The sequence below is a fragment of the Rana temporaria genome, chromosome 3 (genome assembly GCF_905171775.1).
Source record: "Rana temporaria chromosome 3, aRanTem1.1, whole genome shotgun sequence".
In the NCBI taxonomy this organism is placed as follows: domain Eukaryota; kingdom Metazoa; phylum Chordata; class Amphibia; order Anura; family Ranidae; genus Rana; species Rana temporaria.
Window position 1 is genome coordinate 114,843,073 of NC_053491.1, and position 20,405 is coordinate 114,863,477.

The window sequence follows — 20,405 nt, forward strand, 5'->3', positions numbered from 1 at the left end:
AACACAGGGATTCCCTGTGCTGTCAGAGGAGAGGAGCCATATCGAGAAGCAGACTCCTCTGGGTCACTCAGGATGACAGAATCTGGAACTTCCTCTTCCCAGCCACGTATTACACCAACGGTCCTAGGGTTGGAAAGCCATCGCTTACAGATTGACTTATGTCTTCCTCTTCTTTGAATCCTATGAAAGTGCCAGAATCCTCCTCCTTATCCTCCTCCCCTCTCTCCTCCTGTGTGTTCTGTGACATAGGAATGATGGTGTTTAGATAAAGTGGGCCTTGAGAGGAAAGGAAGTCCTCCTCCTGCTGCTCTGCCTCCAGTGCCCTGTCCATAATGCCACGCAGAGTCTGCTCCAGCAGGAACACAACAGGGATTGTGTCACTGATGCATGCACTGTCACTGCTCACCATCCTTGTGGCCTCCTCAAATAGTGACAATACAGTGCATGCATCTTTAATGATCAGCCATTGGTGTGGGAAAAAAAGCTGAGGCGGCCTGAGCCTGTCATTGTGCCGTACTGACACAAGTACTCCTTGACGGCCCTCTGCTTCATGTATAGCCGTTGCAGCATTTCCAACGTTGAGTTCCACCTGGTTGGCATGTCACAAATTAGGCGGTTCATAGGCAGGTGGAATTCCTGCTGAATTTTAGCCAACAAAGCACTGACTGTGTATGACCGCCTAAAAGGGCTACAGACTCTTCTGGCCTGCTTTAGTACATCTTGCAACCCTGGGTACGTACTTAGGAAACGCTACACCACCAAATTCAGAACATGTGCCAGGCATGGCACATGTGTCAACTTTCCCTGTCTAAGGGCAGACAGGAGGTTTGAGACATTATCGGACACCACCATTCCTGGCTCCTGATGGCTTGGTGTGAACCACCTCTAGGCCTGTCGTTGTAGATCTGCAAGAATCTCTGCTCCGGTGTGGTTCCTGTCCCCTAAACACACCAGCTGAAGCACTGCATGGCACCTTGTATTTTATGCCTCATACACACGATCAGAAGAAAAGTTCAATGTGAGCTTTTGGTCGGAAATTCCGACTGTGTGTAGGCCCCACCGGACAATTAAAGAACTTAAAGGAGAAATAAAATCATTAAAAAAAGAACAGGAACATGCGTATAGATGAGAAGATCAAGAAAATAGAAATAGAAGGAAAAATCTAAGAATACGTGGTCTTCCTGAACCCACTCAGACAGAAAATTTAACAGAAATAATAAGTAAGATCTTTAACCCAATACTCGGTAAGGAAGAAACAAATTCAATAAAAATAGAGTGCACAGGCTAAAAAGACCAAAAAGAAATCCCGGGGGAAAGTCCAAGGGATATTATAGTCAGATTGGATAACTGGGAAGAAAAAAAGCCAATATGGGGAAACATGAGGGGGGTAAGTCACCAATTAAATATGAGGAAAAGACTATACAAATCTTCCAGGACCTCTCACAAGAAACCTTAAAGGGTCACTAAAGGAAAAACATTTTTTGCCTTAAATTAATGTCTGCAAGGTAGACAGACAGAATAGTGTAATGATTCTGTTAAAAAACGAGTAAATACCTATTAAATTCCTTCATCTATATCACCTCCGGCGTTCTAGTTTCTGTTCTCTCATTCACTTCCTGGTTTGCATCGTTCGTTCATGTAAGAACTACATTTCCCAGTATGAATTGCGGCACGCCCAGTAATTCACACCTCCTTGAAGTCTCTAATGCCGCATACACACCATCACTTTATGTGATGAAAAAAAACAACATTTTCTGTGAAGTAAAAAACGACGTTTTTGAAACTTCAATTTTCAAAGACGAAGTTGCCTACACACCATCGTTTTTCTCACAATGTTCTAGCAAAGCGAGGTTACGTTCCACCACGTTTTTCCATTGAAGCTCGCTTCATAAGTAGCTTCTGGTCATGTGCGGATGAAAAAACGTAGTTTTAAACGATGTTTTTGCTACACACGGTCAATTTCTGTGAAGTAAAAGTTGACGTTTTGAAAAACGACACATAAAATTGAAGCATGCTTCAATTTTTTTTGGTCGTTTTTTAGAAGACATAAAACAACGTTTTCCCCCACATACGGTCAATTAAAGTGACGTTTTTAAAAACATCATTTTTTTTCATCACATAAAACGACCGTGTGTACGCGGCATTACACGTAGAGAGCGTCCTGTCGCACAGATGTAGTTCCCAGGAGGGGGTGAGCATGTTACTGACCACCGCAGTAAAGCCTCCCATCACGGTGGTCAGTAAAATCAGACAAGCAGGAAGTGAACAGAACAGAGAAGAAATAGAGCAACTTCTGAAAAAAAAATGAACAATGAGGAAGTGAAAAGAGGAATGTCTGTAGGTAAAGGATGCTTATTATGAAACATTTTTTTTCCTTTACAACCCCTTTAAGAAGAAAAAGAAGGACATTAAAACCACTACTGAAGATTTTACAGGAACTTCAATACAGTTGGGGTTTCCTTGCATGTTTGATTGCAAGGAGAAATGGACGTACTGCTAAACTTAAGTTCATAGAAGAAACTACCGACTTCTGTAGGGAGGAGGGAGGTATATGGTCTATACGAAAAACGATCTGTAGATTGGTATAGGATTTGCCTCTTATCGTTTCCTTGGATACTATATGGATGGGCCCCCCCTTCTGGGCGATGGGGGAGTGGGAAGAAAAAGAAGAGAGAATGACAATGGCTGGTATGAATTTTGTGACATATAATATGAGAGGCCTGAACTCATCCAGGAAAAATACATATGGTATTAAGGGAGCTAGAAAGATACTCTGCTGCGATAATATTTCTACAAGAGACACATATAGCTCAGGACACAAGTACCAAGTTATATTCAAGGGCCATCTCAACATGGTTTTATGGAGATTCTCCAAATTAAAGGGCAAAAGGAGTAGCCATTGGAATAGGAAAAATGTTCAGTTTTATTATGGATCTGAAAAGAGTAGACCCTGAAGGCCGCTTTCTTTTCTTGAGGGGAACCCTACAGGGAAAGAAGTATATGTTGGCAAATGTATATAGCCCCAACAAACACCCAAAAAGATACATAAAGAAGACCCTAAATGCCTTAATGGAGTTTAAACAAGGCTACCTAATTTTAGCCAGGGACTTGGTGGATCATGGAGCATTGGAGTATGTAGTAGAAACCTCCATAGGAATTACATCGATCTTGGATAATGCATCGGTAATGATGAAGATGAGGGTCAATGAGAGAGATCATGGGAAGGGTCTCACGTACCTGGTTAGTGAGCCTGACGTGTGGAGGAAGGCCTCTCGTACAGCTCTGGCTCGAGGCCTGCTGATGGTGAGACAGCTGGCGCTGGAGCACGGTGGAGTAAGAGTAGTCAACAGACAGGCGGATCAGGTGCAGCAGCAGACTGGAGAATAGTCAGGTACGGGCAGGCTTTTGGCAACAGACAGGCAGATTAGGTACAGATCAGCAGGCAGGAACGTAGTCGGGTCACAGGCAGGTTCTTGGCAACAGACGGGCAGATCAGGTACAGAACAGCAGGCAGGGTAGTAGTGAGGTCACAGTCGGGTCTTTTGGCAACGGACAGGCAGAACATACAGGTAACAGGATTTCAGGTAAACACTAGACCAAGCAGCAATAAGTGTGTGTCACAGCTCCATTTAAATAGGCCAACTGGCGCCAGTCCAGGTGACGGGTGCGCACGCACTCGCGCATGCGTATTAACAGAAGCGTCTGTGACTGTACTGAGCAACCCTGGTTGGTACCTGCGCACAGGCATGCGCCGGGGAATAGCAATTGTACTCTGCAGACATCTTCCCTGACAAAGGGTGTATGGAGGCTAAATGAAGATCTCATAGAAGACGCAGAAGTTGAAAAAATAATAGATGAAAAAATAATAGATGAAATATAACAACATTGTTTTACTAATGAGACACCAGAATTAACAACGGCAACAATATGGGAAGCCCACAAGGTATGCATCAGGGAAAAACTGATTTCTATCGGAGCATGAAAAAAGAAGGAAAGAGCAAATAAAATTAAAAACACAAATAAAAGAATTATATGAGCTAGAACAAAAGCACAAAATACAATTAGATAATGAAATTCATCAGGCATTAATTATAAAAAGACTTAATGGAACAGGAAACTAGAAAAGTATTTAATAATGTGGCAAAGGAAAGATATACACAGGGAAATAAGCCAGGGACATTTTTAGCAAAAATTTCAAGAAATAAAATAACTTAAAATCATACAGAAAAAGATAGAAAATTAGAAAGGTGAGATGATATATACAACAACAGAAATTGCAAAGGCCTTTTAACCATATTACAGCGCACTATATGTGGTTAGAAATAAAGAGACAGGCAAGGAAGAAGAAAATGGAAAATTAAAAATACAGGGATACTTGGCAGATGCTAATTTGCCAAAGATCACAGCAGAAAACATAGAGGATTTAGAAGTACCAATCACACAGGAGGAAATTAGAAAAGCCCTAAAGGAAACTCCATCTGGGAAAAGTCCAGGCCCAGATGGATTTACATTTAAATATTATAAAAAAATTAAAGAACAATTCGTCCCAAAAATATGTTACTACCTGACAAAATAGGGGAAAACAAATAAATAAGAAGGGAATCTCTCCTGGCTCATATAACAATAATACCAAAGGAGGGAAAATATAGGACTATTTGCTCCAATTATAGTCCCATAGTTCTGCTAAACGCAGATACAAAGCTATATGCAAAAATTCGGGAAACAAGACTTAAAAAGCTGATGCCAGAATTGATTACTGTAGATCAAACCGGATTCATACCGGGAAAGGAAGCCAGAGATAATAGTATAAGAACAATGCTAATATTACGAAAATTAAAGATAGGGTGTCCCCAGCTCTACTCCTGTCAATTGACTCTGAAAAAGCTTTCGACAGGGTAGACTGGGGATTCATAATACATACACTTCAATACCTGGGTATGGGTCTAAGAATCAGGCGTTGGATTAAAAATCTATATAAACCACCCTACGGCTAGGGTAAAGGTAAATGCAAGTATGTCGCCGTCTTTTGAAATGTTCAATGGAACAGGACAGGGATGCACGCTCTCGCCCCTCCTATATGTACTATCACTAGAACCATTATTGGCGACGTTACGGAAGAGTGCGGATGTAGGAGGGGTTAGAGTGGGCAAAGAAGAGCATAAGGTGGCAGCAAACGCAGATGATATATTATTATATATAACTAAACCAAGATTAACACTACCCAATGTAATCAGTGAATTAAAAAAATGGGTGGAACTCACGAATTTTAAGATTAACCCAATAAAAACAGAAATACTGAATATAGGAATTGAAAAAGAAGAAGAACAAGAACTACAAAGAGCATTCCCTTTTACGTGGGCAAGAAAAGAACTAACGTATTTAGGAATTAAATTAACTCCCACCATAGAAAAACTATATCAGGCAAATGACATCCCTTTTACTTAAAGGGGTTGTAAAGGTTTGTTTTTTATTTTCTAAATACAGTAGGTTCCTTTACAGTGGTTGTATAGGTGATTGTTTTACTTTTACCTACAGGTATGGCTTACCTGTAGGTATACAGAATATCTCCTAAACCTGTAATGTTTAGGAAATATTCCCCCCGCAATGCGCCGCTGACTGCAGCGGCGCATGCACAGCGGGGATCCTCGGCTAAAGGCCCGACAGCCCCTGGACCTTGGCGGCCGAGAAGTCTCCCGCGCGCATGCGCGGGAGTGACGACATCGCCGCTCCAGCGCCATGAGACACGCCGAGGAAAGATGACATCTCCCTTGGTGTGGACCAGGTAAGTTCCTCTCACCTTGTTCCGAGGTAAGTATTTCAGAATCAGCTAATATGCGATGCATACTAGCTGATTATGGCTTTTGCTTTTCAAGTTTTGAAAAAAAAAATATGATAGCGGGTATACAACTGCTTTAAGCTAGTGCATAGTTGGTTCACTCCCCACAGGGATGTAGTCCCAAGGGAGGGGGCGAGCACTCTGACTAACCCCCAGTCAGAACAGCTCGGATGATGGTGGAAAGCTTACTGAGGAGGAACAGGAAGTGGGAAATTCAGACAAAGAAAAAAAACATTTAGAAGGGAAATCGAAGGAAAAGGTAAGTGAACCAACAATGCACTAGCTTAAAGGAACCTATTTAGAAAATAAAAAACAAAACCTTTACAACCCTTTTAATGAAATTAAAACAGAGATCAAGAACATCATGATAAGACCCCTGTCCTGGATGGGTAGGATAAATATGTTAAAAATGGTGGGCCAGATTCACAAAAGAGATACGACGGCGTATCTCCTGATATGCCGTCGTATCTCTGAGATACGATTGTCGTATCTATGCGGCTGATTCATAGAATCAGTTACGCATAGATAGCCCTAAGATCCGACAGGTGTAATTGACTTACACCGTCGGATCTTAGGCTGCAATTCTAGGCCGGCCGCTAGGTGGCGATTCCATTGCGGTCGGCGTAGAATATGCAAATGACTAGTTACGCCGATTCACGAACATCCGCTTTGCCAGTCGCTCTAAATTTACGTCGTTTTCGTAGAGATACGCGGCGTAAAACTAAGGGTGCCCTCTAGGTGGCCTAGCCAATGTTAAGTATGGCCATCGTTCCCGCGTCGAAATTTTAAATTTCACGTCGTTTGCGTAAGTCATCCGTGAATGGCACTGGACACCATTTACATTAACGTCTAAACCAATGACGTCCTTGCGACGTCATTTAGCGCAATGCACGTCGGGTAATTTTACGTACGGAGCATGCGCAGTACGTTCGGCGCGGGAACGTGCCTAATTTAAATGGTTCCCGCCCCATTTGAATTAGGCTGGCTTGCGCCGAGCGGATTTACGTTACACCGCCGCAAGTTTACAGGTAAGTGCTTTGTGAATCAGGCACTTACGCTGTAAACTTGCAGTGGTGTAACGTAAATGGGATACGTTACGCCGCCGCAGCGTAACGTATTTGTATGTGAATCTGGCCCGGTGATCCTACCAAAAATAATATACAAATTCCAAAAGTTGCCGAAATTCCAAAAGTTTTGTTATAGTAATAAAAACAATGATGTTAAAATATATTTGGCAAAATAAAAAATCACACTCCTTATTAGAAAAAAAATATATAGGGGATTAGCTGCACCAGATGTAAAAAGATACTATAAAGCGGTCATAATAGCACACAGTAGCAATATTAATTGTTAGTAGTTCCTATTTTGATTGACAGTCTTCCGAGAAGCCGAACATCGGTGCGCAGGCGCAGTATAGAGCCGCACCGACGTTCGGCTTCTTTCGGCTACTAGTGACGCGATGGATGCGACCGTCGGAAGCCTCTCGGAAGACTGTCAATCAAGAAGGAACGCCCGCTCCCGAAGACCCATACCCGGAAGCGACGGAGAAGATGCATCTCGAAAACGGTAAGTACAGCTCATATTTTAAAACAACTAGCCGATTCCCCTAGACAAAACGAGCATCCATCTAAGGGGAAAAATTGTTTTATGGGTGAACTCCCGCTTTAAGGTTGTCTTCTTTGTGCCATCACGCATGTTAGGTGTGCCTAAGCTAGCAGTTCTATCTTTTAAAGAGCCCCTTTCTATTTTGTACAAGCACAAGGTAGTTTTTAGACCAAAACCTTCCATCTTTCCTAAGGTGGTCTCCTTCCACCTCAACAAGGGCATTATACTCTACTCATCAGTGGCGGCCCGTCCATTGAGGGCGCCCGGGCGCCGCCCCCCCTCCCCCAGTCAGTAAAAGAAAAAAAAATTATAAAAAAAAATGTTTTTTTTTATTTTTTTTAAACATGTCCCTTTAAGAAAAAAAACGAAAAAAAATATGGTCCTTATGTGCACTGTGCCCGGCGCCGGGCACAGTAAAGTGCGGTAGCGCCACGTCTGTGCAATCACAAGATTGCAGGCGAGGCGCTACATTGGAAGGCAAAAAATGCCTTTGTGGCGTTCTCCATCGCGCCGGAAATTTCCGGCGCGATGGACTTTATTATTAAGGCCGAGCGGGTGCACGCGCTATTGATCCAAGTCCGACGTCACTCGAGGTACAGGAAGTGACGTCGGCACACTCTGCAGCTCAGCGCCCGTGTGGTCCCGACTCCCGGGACATTAAGGTATGCAGCAGCATCCCCCTCCACCTCTTATCTTTACTCCCCCCTCAGGACTAATTACATTACTGAGTCCCGAAAAAGTAGCTGCCAGTGCCACGATCCCCCTGCCCCCCCCCCCCCCCGTCCTCGTTATTGCCTGTTTGGTCTTCAGTACATTCCTCTCTGCTCCTCTGCTCACTAATCCTATATGCTGCCGAAATAGCGTCCGTCACCCCCCCCCCCGCTTATTAACTAAATGTCTTTTACAGTAAAATACATTTAGTTAATAAGCGGGGGGGGGGTGGGTGACGGACGCTATTTCGGCATCACATAGGATTAGTGAGCAGAGGAGCAGAGAGGAATGTACTGAAAAACAAACAGGCAATAACGAGGAGGAGAAGCAGAGGGGAATGTACATGTTACATGTACATGCTCCTCTGCTCATTAATCGTATGTGCTGCCGAAATAGCATCCGTCACCCCCCCCCCGACTGTCATTTACTGTAAAAGACATTTAGTTAATAAGGGGGGGGGGGTAGGTAGGTGACGGATGCTATTTCGGCAGCACATACGATTAATGAGCAGAGGAGCATGTACATGTAACATGTACATTCCCCTCTGCTCTTCTGCTCATTATTCTAATGTGCCGCCGAAATAGCGTCTGTCACCCCCTCCCCCACCTACCCCCCCCCCCTTATTAACTAAATGTCTTTTATTTTAAATGTACATGTCTTCCAAAATTATAGCCGTCACTACCATCCCCCCTCCCCCCCCCTTATTAACCAAATGTCATTTATTTTAAATGTACATTTCTGCCAAAATTATAGCCATCACTACCATCCCCCCAAACCCCCCCCCCGCGCTTATTAACCAAATGTCATTTATTTTAAATGTACATTTCTGCCAAAATTATAGCCATCACTACCATCCCCCCAAACCCCCCCCCCCCGCGCTTATTAACCAAATGTCATTTATTTTAAATGTACATTTCTGCCAAAATAGCGGCCATCTCCACCCACCCCCCCAACCCCCCACGCTTATTTACCGGATTTTATTTACATTTCTGCCAAAATAGCAGCCTTCAGTCCCCCCCCCCATGCCCACTTATTTACAAAATGTATTTTACATGTACATTTCTGCAAAAATACCAACCTTCACCCCCTACACAAAGTCTTTCATTAGGGCCACAATTCACAGAATTATGGGTTCTCTAATGCAGTATGTCTACAGTCTCTGATAATCTTGTGCAGTATGTCCGCAGTATCTGGTAATCTAATGCAGTATGTCCGCAGTCTCTGGTAATCTAATGCAGTATGTCCGCAGTCTCTGGTAATCTAATGCAGTATCTCTGCAGTCTCTGGTAATATTGTGCAGTATCTCTGCAGTCTCTGGTAATCTAGTGCAGTATGTCCGCAGTCTCTGGTAATCTAATGCAGTATCTCTGCAGTCTCTGGTAATATTGTGCAGTATCTCTGCAGTCTCTGGTAATCTAGTGCAGTATGTTCGCAGTCTCTGGTAATCTAATGCAGTATGTCCGCAGTCTCTGGTAATCTTGTGCATTATCTCTGCAGTATCTGGTAATCTTGTGCAGTATATCCGCAGTCTCTGGTAATCTTGTGCAGTATATCCGCAGTCTCTGGTAATCTTGTGCAGTATATCCGCAGTACCTGGTAATCTTGTGCAGTATGTCCGCAGTCCCTGGTAATCTCCTGCAGTATGTCTGCAGTTTCTGGTAATCTCCTGCAGTATGTCGCAGTCTCTGGTAATCTCCTGCAGTATGTCCGCAGTCTCTGGTAATCTCCTGCAGTATGTCCGCAGTCTCTGGTAATCTAATGCAGTATGTCCGCAGTCTCTGGTAATCTAATGCAGTATGTCCGCAGTCTCTGGTAATCTAATGCAGTATGTCCGCAGTCTCTGGTAATCTCCTGCCTATTTAGAGTCCTTCATTACTAACAGTGTAATTTTTTAGTTTGTTTGCGCCGATCTGTAAGGCTGCGCTATATACCATGATTTGTGATGCTGGGGCTATATACTCTGTCCTGTGATGCTGAGCTGTATACTCCTGACACTATGAGTGGAATACAGGGGACGGAGTGGGTGGATTCTATAAGGGGTGTGGCTTATTAGAAGTGGGAGGGACCAACGTGGAGGGGCGGAGTCTTGCGCCCCCCCATCCAAAAACTTCACCAGCCGCCACTGCTACTCATTATGCCCTGCCTCAGGCCTTGTGGGACTGTTGATGGTGCCAGGTTGCTATGTTGTTGTCCACACCCCAGTTTTATTGCTTGGGTATGTCCCATGGTCTTTGAATTCCAGTTTTATCATAAAAGGATGGGCACAAAGTTTCATCATTACTGCACAACATCCGAGTATTTCGCCTTTTTGAAACTTGGTTTTCTTGTGATATATGGGCTTGCTATCCAATATCCTCATAGTACTTAGAGAACAGGTAATGGTCACAATTTCAGAGCAGCGGATTAGGGGAAATGGGGATAAGGTGGTGAAAAAGTAATATTATGCTTAAAATATGAACGTTTCCATGACAACAGATTCTATAAAGATTTTGTTTAAAACCCTTTGCCTAACATAATCTTTTCAACATCACAACATCACAAGGTTACATTTTATTTTAAAGGGGTTGTAAAGGTAAATGTCCGACGGTACCGCCCCCCCCCCCCCCGAGCCCCCGTTTTACTTACCTGACCCCTTCGAAAGTCCCGTGCGCGTCCACGTGATCCTCTTTGGTTCCCAGCCTGGCCGTTGATTGGCTAGGCTGGATGGATTGATAGCAGCGCAGCCATTGGCTGGCGCTGCTGTCAATCACAGCGGATGACACGGCACGCCGGGGGACAGGGCCGAGTGATACAGTCGGCGGCTATGCCCGCCGCTGTATCACGGGAGCGCGCTCGCAAAAGCTTTCCACCATGCGAGCTCGCTCACATCAAGGTGGAAAGCTTTTGCGAGGAGGAGCCGAGACAGCCGCAGAGGGACCCCAGAAGACCGGATTCGGGGACACTCTGTGCAAAACGAGCGGCACAGTGGAGGTAAGTATAATATGTTTTCTTTTTTTTTTAAATAAATAAGTTTGCCTTTAGTGTTGCATTAAGTGATTTCAAAGCCTAAACATTTTCTACCATAAAGCATTTCCTGCATTAAGGTAAATTTTTTTAGGTATTAGTCTTGCCCTCTCACCCCATTATCCTTCAACTCCTACTGCTGTCAGTCAAATCCTGTAACGAGGGGGCGGGGCTAAGCCGCACTGTTTGTGTCTTTGGACACAGGCAGTGTGGCTTCGGATCAAGTGTGCAAGTGTGCCACAATAGGAAGCAGCTTCCTATAGTGGCATACTGAGAAGAGGAGGAGCCAGGAGTGCTGGGGGGACCCCAGAAATGGAGGATTGGGGCTGCTCTGTGCAATATTATACACAGAGCAGGTAAGTATAACTTGTTTCTTATAAAAAAATAAAACAACAAATATATATATATATATATATATATATATATATATATATATATATATATATATATATATATATATACTAATTGTAATGTACAATCACTTTAGGACCTCATTCACACCAAGCATGCATAAAAACGGATTGGAAAAAATTTGCAGATTTGATCTGCATATGATATTTTGGGCTTGTTTACACCATGTGTGCAGATTTTTAATGCAGATCTCTGCAAGGACACAAAGAAAACATTGTTGGAAAAAATTCTAGGTGCCCTATCCACACCATAACACTGATGATGTGAGTTTTTTCTTGTGCAGGAATCTGCAACATAAATTCTCTGCAAGGGCACAAAGAAAACATTTGTTCTCTATGCATCCTGTTGACACCACAATGTTGATGTCATATGAGTTTTACTGTATTTCTGCGCCAAAAAATGCATACACATTGCCGATTTCTGCGCAGTAAAAATTTGCACATGATACCAATGTTGTGGTGTGAACAGGGCACATAGAGAAAAATGGTTTTCTTTGTTCTCTATGTATCCTACATTCCACATGCACTGGTTGTGCGATCTACAGTGAGTGTCAATAGAGTCCTAACGACACCCCAAACGCAGTGCGCTTGCCTGGATACGTGGTACTGCAGTACCACGTGATCTGGTTGTAGTGCATTTTTAAAAGTAGTGTATGTATATTACTTTTGGTGCGATCTATTGCTAATTCATCTTATTCAAATGAATAGGCTGAAAATCGCATCACACTAAATCACACAGAACAGAGCACATTCCTGTGCGATTCAAGTGTGAACTAGCACTAAAGCTGGTTATACATTTGTAAAATTTCATTCAAAACTTTTTACTCTATGAACATTTATTCAATTTTCTAATCGTCAGTGGGGTCAAATCGATGTTTGTTTTAGACTGCAGTGATGAGAAAATTCAAAGGAGCAGCATATGAAAATGTGGAGTAACGGATTAACACAATTTACTCCTCATCTCCAACAATAGTCAAGAATAAGTATTCTCTTTTTTTGCCCCATGGTATGAGACAGAGATACCCTCTCTCACCCTTGATTGTTATCCTTCTTTTTGCAACCCTTCCCATGTACTATTAAAACCAACCCCAACATTCATGGCCAGCACAATCTAAAGTAGCAGGTTTTGCTGACAATGTCAATCACTGATTTTGTCACCTGAAATGTCTTTACCCAAACTACTAGCAGAAATTACAGCTCTGTCCAGTTTAAAAAATATTTCTATAAATAATTTCGTGCAACAGCTCAAAATAATAATAGGCTGCAAGCACAATGTGACAGAATCACCCTGACATGTGTATGAATCAGTGCTGCTCTCCACTTTAATCAACTCTCAATTCAATATAATACCAGAAAATATATATAAAAAAAGGCTACAAATTTATATATAAAAAAACATGAATGCTAAACAAACACAGAGATATATTTATACAGTAAGTTCCATAAACCAAGGGTGAAATACATGGGGCACTATAATATCTGAACAGTGTAAAATCAAGAAAGTCATGTGCAAAAAAGAGTCCAAGGTACACAAAACTCTCTGATAGTGCGCTGCTAGGTGAATAACCTCCGCCGCCACTGTGAGGGTAAATACTCTTCTTAAAGTTTGACCCTCACTACAAAGCGTCACAATACAAATCTTTATTTTACCAATATCCAGCAAAGTACTTAGTTATGAAGATAACCCTTCAGTCCGCCTCATCTGAAATGTGCTATCAGCATGACTCCATTAGGGTTACAAAGAACAGCTTCAACAAATATCCAGCAAGGAAAATCCATTGAGGACGAAACTTCCAATGATCATGCTCAAAAAACAGAAAAAAATAAATATAGTGCTCACTGGTAAAAAGGAATTTATTAAAACTTAAATAATAAGTTCACCTTTATACAAAAAGTATTAAATGCACATCTTTTTGCAGCTAAAGAAATGTGCATTTATATATTTTTTGTGTTAGGAGCCTGTAAAGCACTGCACCAGTGATCAGGAGATCAGGCCATGCAGATCTCCTTCTTACCCATACATCCCATACGGGTAGGCCTATCCAAGGAAAAATGTAAGCTTTACTCACTGGCCAGCCCACTGACAACTGAATCAACCTATCTAACAGTATGCGTTAAAACAGGGGTTTTGCACACAAAAAAGTCTGCACACATTTGCAAATACATGTGTAAGCCACAGAGCCTCGTCACGGCACCCTGGCATCTGTGGTCCTATCTCTAGCTTATGAGAGACTCCACAGTGGAAACAAATGCATTCGGATGGATAGGTGGAGGTCAGGTGGACTGAAGGGAGCGCACCCCCTTCTTAAAGGTACAGGAGCACACTGAACACCCAGCAAATCGCACACTGCCTGCAAAGGTGTCAGTGCGCTGCCTGACCAATATAGCAGTAATACTACAACAAAAAAACTGTGTCCACCACCCCCACCTATAACTGGCCATTGCAGAAAGTAGCATAGGGAGGCAACATATAATATAAACAAGACCAAGGAAAAATCCAAGTTTTACTCACCGGCCAGCCGCTGACAACCAAATTAACCTAGTTTAGTCTGCACACATTAGCGAATAGATGCGTAGACCGATACTCACTGATATGAAGACTCAATGAACTACCACAGCACTCCACATCACCATGGTAGTTTATTGAGAACTACAAGCTGAGAGCCGCTAACGCTGTCGGGACTTGTAGTTCATTCATACACAGAGCTCTGTGTATAAGTGACGCGGCCATGTTTGTAGAACCCCCCACGACCGCGTTGTTTCGAAAACTTGCAGCTAGTATTAAGAACTTCTCCCTGTACTGCTGCCACGTGGGGTGGGGTCAGCGGGCGGCTGCTGCAGCACTGGGAACATGTTACATGTTCCACTCTAAAATCGAGTGGAACATGTTCCCAAAGGTGAGCTTTTTCTTTAAAAAAGTGCACTCACATTTCCAAATACAGAAAACCGCTTTCATGAATTACCGACACAAAATAGATGAACAATGCTGTCCAGGAGAAGTGCAGAGCCAAACCACTATACAGTGCTGCGGTCCTTCCAGCTCTCATTCAGCCTATTCACTTCAGGATCACTAACCTCCGCCCCAACATGTTTTGCCCTGTATGGTGCCCAGTGATCCATACACAGTTTCAAAATAAACCTACAAAATACTTAATATTAATCTTCCTTAAGGAGAGTCAAACAGTTTTAACTAACTTCCTATTTGCATAGGCTACCATAAGCATTAAATACCTTGGAATTCATCTAAAGGCCCATACACACGGTCAGACTTTTTGCCAACAAACTTCAAAATGAGCAAGTTTTCAAAATAGTCCAACCGTGTGTACGCTCCATTGGACAAACTTTTTCGGGTTTCATCGGACAAAAAGTTTGGTCTGCAAACGGACAAATTTTATGTCAACAAGAGTCCAATGGTGCCTAGTCCGTCCGTGTGTACAGCAAGCAATTGGACTTTTGTACAAAGTACAAACGCACATGCTCAGAAGCAAAGACCAGCCGGAAGCGTTCTGTCTGGTAAAACTAGCTTTTTGTATTTGAAAGAGCACATTCGTGACGCGGCAAGTTCTAAAATCAAGAAAAGCAGCGCACATTCTCTTCTTCTTTATAATGTGATAATACTAAAAGCTGCTTTGCTGGTGATACTGACGGAGTAAAAACAAATGTCTTTACTTTGGATTAGTGTATTTTGGTTATATGAATCAAACATATTTCTATATTTTTTTGTGGGTCAAGCTAGCACAACCCCATTGCGCAACATGTCTGCTTGATGAACGGACGTTCAGAAACGAACAAAATTGCACGAAACTGAAAATCGTGAATGCATACAGACGAAACCTCTACTAACTCTCAATTAGCAGAAGGAGCCCAAAGGGTGACGCCGGAGAATTGAACCTCCTTTTTTAAACTCTCGTTAGTACGTTGAAACGTCACTACGTTCATGTTTGTTGCCTAAAAAGTCAGAGCGTGTGTATGCTATGGGTGTGACCAGACAACTCCCTTCGGACAAAAATCCAAGGGAAAGTTTGTTTGATGTCCGATCGTGTGTATGAGGCTTTACTCTCATCAGAGGATAGAAACAAAACTATCCACTAGTCTGCAGCTGGGTCCACAAAAGGAATTATATAACTTTTCAGATATGAACTGTGTACGGCACAGTTTTATAATTGTGCAGCATATGGGTATATAGCTTACAATAGGGCCCCTTAGTTATGATATAATATAGTTTTTGTTGTTGTGTTGAAACACATAACTCTGTTTTATTGTGATATATAGATTTGGTATCCAATATTCTCCTAGCAATTAGAGAGAACAGGTAATGGTCACAATTTTAGAGCAACGAAGGGGAAACAGGATCAAGGTGGTGAAAAAACGATGCTATGTTTAAAATGTGAATGTTTCCATGGCAGCGGATTCTATAAAGATTTTCTTTAAAATCCCTTATCTAACCATTTCAACAAAACAAGGTTACATTTTATTCAACGGTTGTTAACAAGCTGCAAGAAAAGAGGACAAACAGGGCACTATCAAAATCACAGCAACGCGTTTTACAGTAAAGCTGGCCATAGATGCACATTTTTTCTTTAATCAGCCAGAGGGCTGTTTGAAAAAATAATTTTTGGATCCCCCGTCCACACAGTCCAGATGGATGTAGGAATCCTTCCAGCTGTGCCATTGTACTCTGATAGCAGTGGTTGCAGCTGGATAATTGCCAAATGTTTTCCAACAGTCCCATTTGACAGAAGTCCATGAGTTGGTCAACTTCTCTCCAAAATTCCAGGTAATCCACTCATATTAAAACATTAAAAACAATGTAAAACCAGAATGTTTTAATATGAGTGGATTACCTGGACTATTGGATTTCATACAATAAATATAAAGAATTACCCTATATAGCTTCTTTTGCTGTTTGTACCCATCCCTGGATGTTCGTTGAGGACAACACCTTTTGTAGCTGGAGTTACAGCCTGTGGGACCACAGAGAACAGTAGTCCTCACAATGTTTACACACCTCTCAATGGGATTCCAGGATTTCTGATGACTCAGTGAGGACAACACAAACTGCAGTGATACAGCCAGTGGGACTACTAAGCCCAACCACCCTCTCAAAGTTCATCTGACTTCTGTTATGGGAGTCCAGGATGTCTGGTGAGTGAGAGGGCACACAGAGAAGAGCATGAATTCTGCACTGATGTTTGTCTTGGCACTTGGTACTTTATACTGCACATTCGATTAAGTTGAAGTTGCACTGGAAAAACCTACTTGGATTCACATGAACTACCCTGTATATATTTATTTATTTGTTCACTGAAATTTATGGACTTTATAAATTGTTATATTTGGTATGAGTTTATGATTTATTTGGTGATGTGTTAGTATAGTATATGGTAGCGCTCTTATCCTATTTACATTTTTAAATGCACATGCACTTTGAGAGCAGCAACCCTGAATGTTAGTAGTCACCTATATTTTAGGGCTGTGGAAATTAAAGATTAATTCCTCGATTAATCGTAAATTTTTGTTGATCGGTACTAGTGGTGCAACGGATTGTAAATGATCCGGGTCACCATATGCTGATCGGTACACCACGTGATCCATGGAGCTCCACTGCTCCCTCGGCCATAGGAAAGGTCGAGGCTTCAGCCTAGCTTCCGGAGTGGCGGCCATCTTGTCCACATGGCGGCGGCCTTGGTAAAACTAGAGCGGCGCGCTGACGTTGTCACCCGGGCTCAACTGCTCATGTTCGGCCGGCTTCTCTGGTAAGACTAAGCAAGCAATAATCTTCCTATACAGTGGGGGAGATGTGGACCATATTACAGTGGGGAGATGTCTGTGGATTACAGTGGAGAGATGTCTGTGGATATTACAGTGGGGGAGATGTCTATGGCTATTACAGTGAGGAGATGTCTGTGGATATTACAGGGGGGGAGATTGTGGATATTACAGTGGGGGAGATGTCTGTGGATATTACAGTGGGGGAGATGTCTGTGGATATTACAGTGGGGAGATGTCTGTGGATATTACAGTGGGGGAGATGTCTGTGGATATTACAGTGGGGGAGATGTCTGTGGATATTACAGTGGGGGAGATGTCTGTGGATATTATAGTGGGGGAGATGTCTGTGGATATTACAGTGGGGGAGATGTCTGTGGATATTACAGTGGGGAGATGTCTGCGGATATTACAGTAGGGACTATATATGGTGGTGATCCGAAAAATGTATGTGCGTTATAATTAATCAAAATTCGTTGATTAATAAAAAAATTGATTAATCGAACACGAAAATTTTAATCAGTAACAGCCCTATTATATTTATAATTCATTTTATTCTTATCACCAATTATTCATTTTAATCACTTTTTTTAGCACAGGAATTCACAGTGTTATACACTATTTACCTATAAATAAAGTTAATAAGAAAGAAATGAAGTAACATATAAAAAATAAAAATGAAATCCCACATCCCCCCCAAAAAATTCCCTGCCCCCACATACACGCACATAAAAAGAAACGCATGTGATTAGTGCGCCTATGTACGAAAACAATGATTGTGAACATTGAAGCCAGAGCAAAAATTCTAGGTTCATCATTCAAGGTTAACTCTAAGCTAGTAAAGGCTATTAAAGTGATGCCTATGGACAATTTTGGGTAACAATATATGTCACCATTTTAGTTTGCATTCTTTATAGGTTTTGTCATAAAAGAAACCAGGGTGAACAGGGACAAGACAACAGTTCATTTGTCATATTCCACTTGTGCAGAGATATGTCATAATGGAACAGATCATAGTATAAATAGGTACAGGACATCATCAAGGGGTGGGTTCCAAGGTCATCCTACAGATTCTCCCATCCACATAAGCGAGGTGGATAGAGGAACCCTCCCTGCTGTGCCTTTGTATTCTGGCAGCGGGACTCCTCTGCTGTCAGAATACGCTGATCAGTGGCTGCAGTAGGCTGATTGAGAACATTTTTCCAATAGTCCCATTCAACATAAGTCAATTGTTAGATCAACTTCTGTTGAGTAGTGTTGAGCAGAATATGCCATATTCGATTTCGCGATATATCTCGAATATATATTCGAATATTCGAGATATATTCGCTAAATTCGAATATTCGTGATATTTTATCGAAATTAATTGAATGCGATTTTTCGCTATTGCGAATGCGAAAATAATTGCGATTTTTTTAATAACTGCGGTAGGAGCGCTCTGATTGGCTTAGAATATTCGTGATATTTTATCGAAATATCGCAACATGCGAATGCGATATTTATTGCGCAATTTCGAGATATGCTGGAGGAGCGCTCTGATTGGCTCAGAATATTCGTGATATTTTATCGAAATATCGCAACATGCGAATGCGATATTTATTGCGCAATTTCGAGATATGCTGGAGGAGCGCTCTGATTGGCTCAGAATATTCGTGATATTTTATCTAAATATCGCAACATGCGAATGCGATATTTATTGCGCAATTTCGAGATATGCTGGAGGAGCGCTCTGATTGGCTCAGAATATTCCTGATATTTTATCGAAATATCGCAACATGCGAATGCGATATTTATTGCGCAATTTCGAGATATGCTGGAGGAGCGCTCTGATTGGCTCAGAATATTCCTGATATTTTATCGAAATATCGCAACATGCGAATGCGAAATTTATTGCAGATATTTCGAAAACTGCTGTAGCAGCACTCTGAAATCGAATATGTATGATATTTTAACCAAAATACATATTGCGATTGCGATTTTTTCGATCGCGCATGCGCAATTGCGCGAACAACACGCGACCATTTCCTGGAGCCTTGCCAGTTTCCCAATATTACAGCAACATGGTGGGAAGCAATTTCTCAAAGTCTGAGGAAAAGTTGCTGATTTGTGTAAGTATTTTGACCACTGTTATTTCATCATCTTCAACTGCATTTAAGTCTAGTTTAAAAGTTAGTATATATGATCAGATATTAGTATTTAACCAAAAATGTGTCTCCTGCTTTTACAAAACTACAAGTCCCAGCATGCCTGGACAGCTGCAGACACCCTGGTTGGCAAATGTGTATTTAGGCACTTTTCCTTGTTATTTAGCATAATGAATTTAAAAATTTTTTGGACATAGGACGTATGCGAACGTCCTGACTTCAGTGTCCTCAAGGCCCAAGGACGTTCGAATACATATTGCCCTTTAGATGTTGCAGAACTACAACTTCCAGCATGCCTGGGAATGCTGGCACTTCTAGTATTGTAAGTTCTGCAGGCCCACATTTTTCAGGCCTTTATGCACGGGTCTCTAAACTGTGGCACCCTAGATGCAGCAAAAGTAAAATTCTTAGCATGCACTGAAAGACCGTGGCTGATGGGAGTAGTAGTTTTGCAACAGCTGGAGGTGGACTGGTCTTGAAACCCAGAGTTAGGTAACAAACCCGTAGTGTTTTGCAACCATTCTGCCTCCAGCTGGTTATTTTCTGTTGAAAAGCCTGTGGCGTGCAAAACACAACCCAAAAACTCCACCCGGTGCAAGGAAAAATTTGCACACACCTAAAGAGTGACATCACAAAAAACTGCGACGGTTGCATACGTCAGTGGTCCTCCGAAAAGGTCCCGTCTCTGACCCCCCGGGGCGTTAGGCTCCTAGGCTCCTGACAGGGAAAAGAGTTACTGTGGTCCATACAGCCGAAGCCATATGGACCCATCTCGGTCCAAGCAGCGCAATCAACACGCGAACAACACGCGACCATTTCCTGGAGCCTTGCCAGTTTCCAACTTATGATCGCAGCGCAATCACACAGCAACATGGTTGGAAGCAATTTCACTAAGTCTGAGGAAAAGTTGCTGATTTGTGTAAGTAT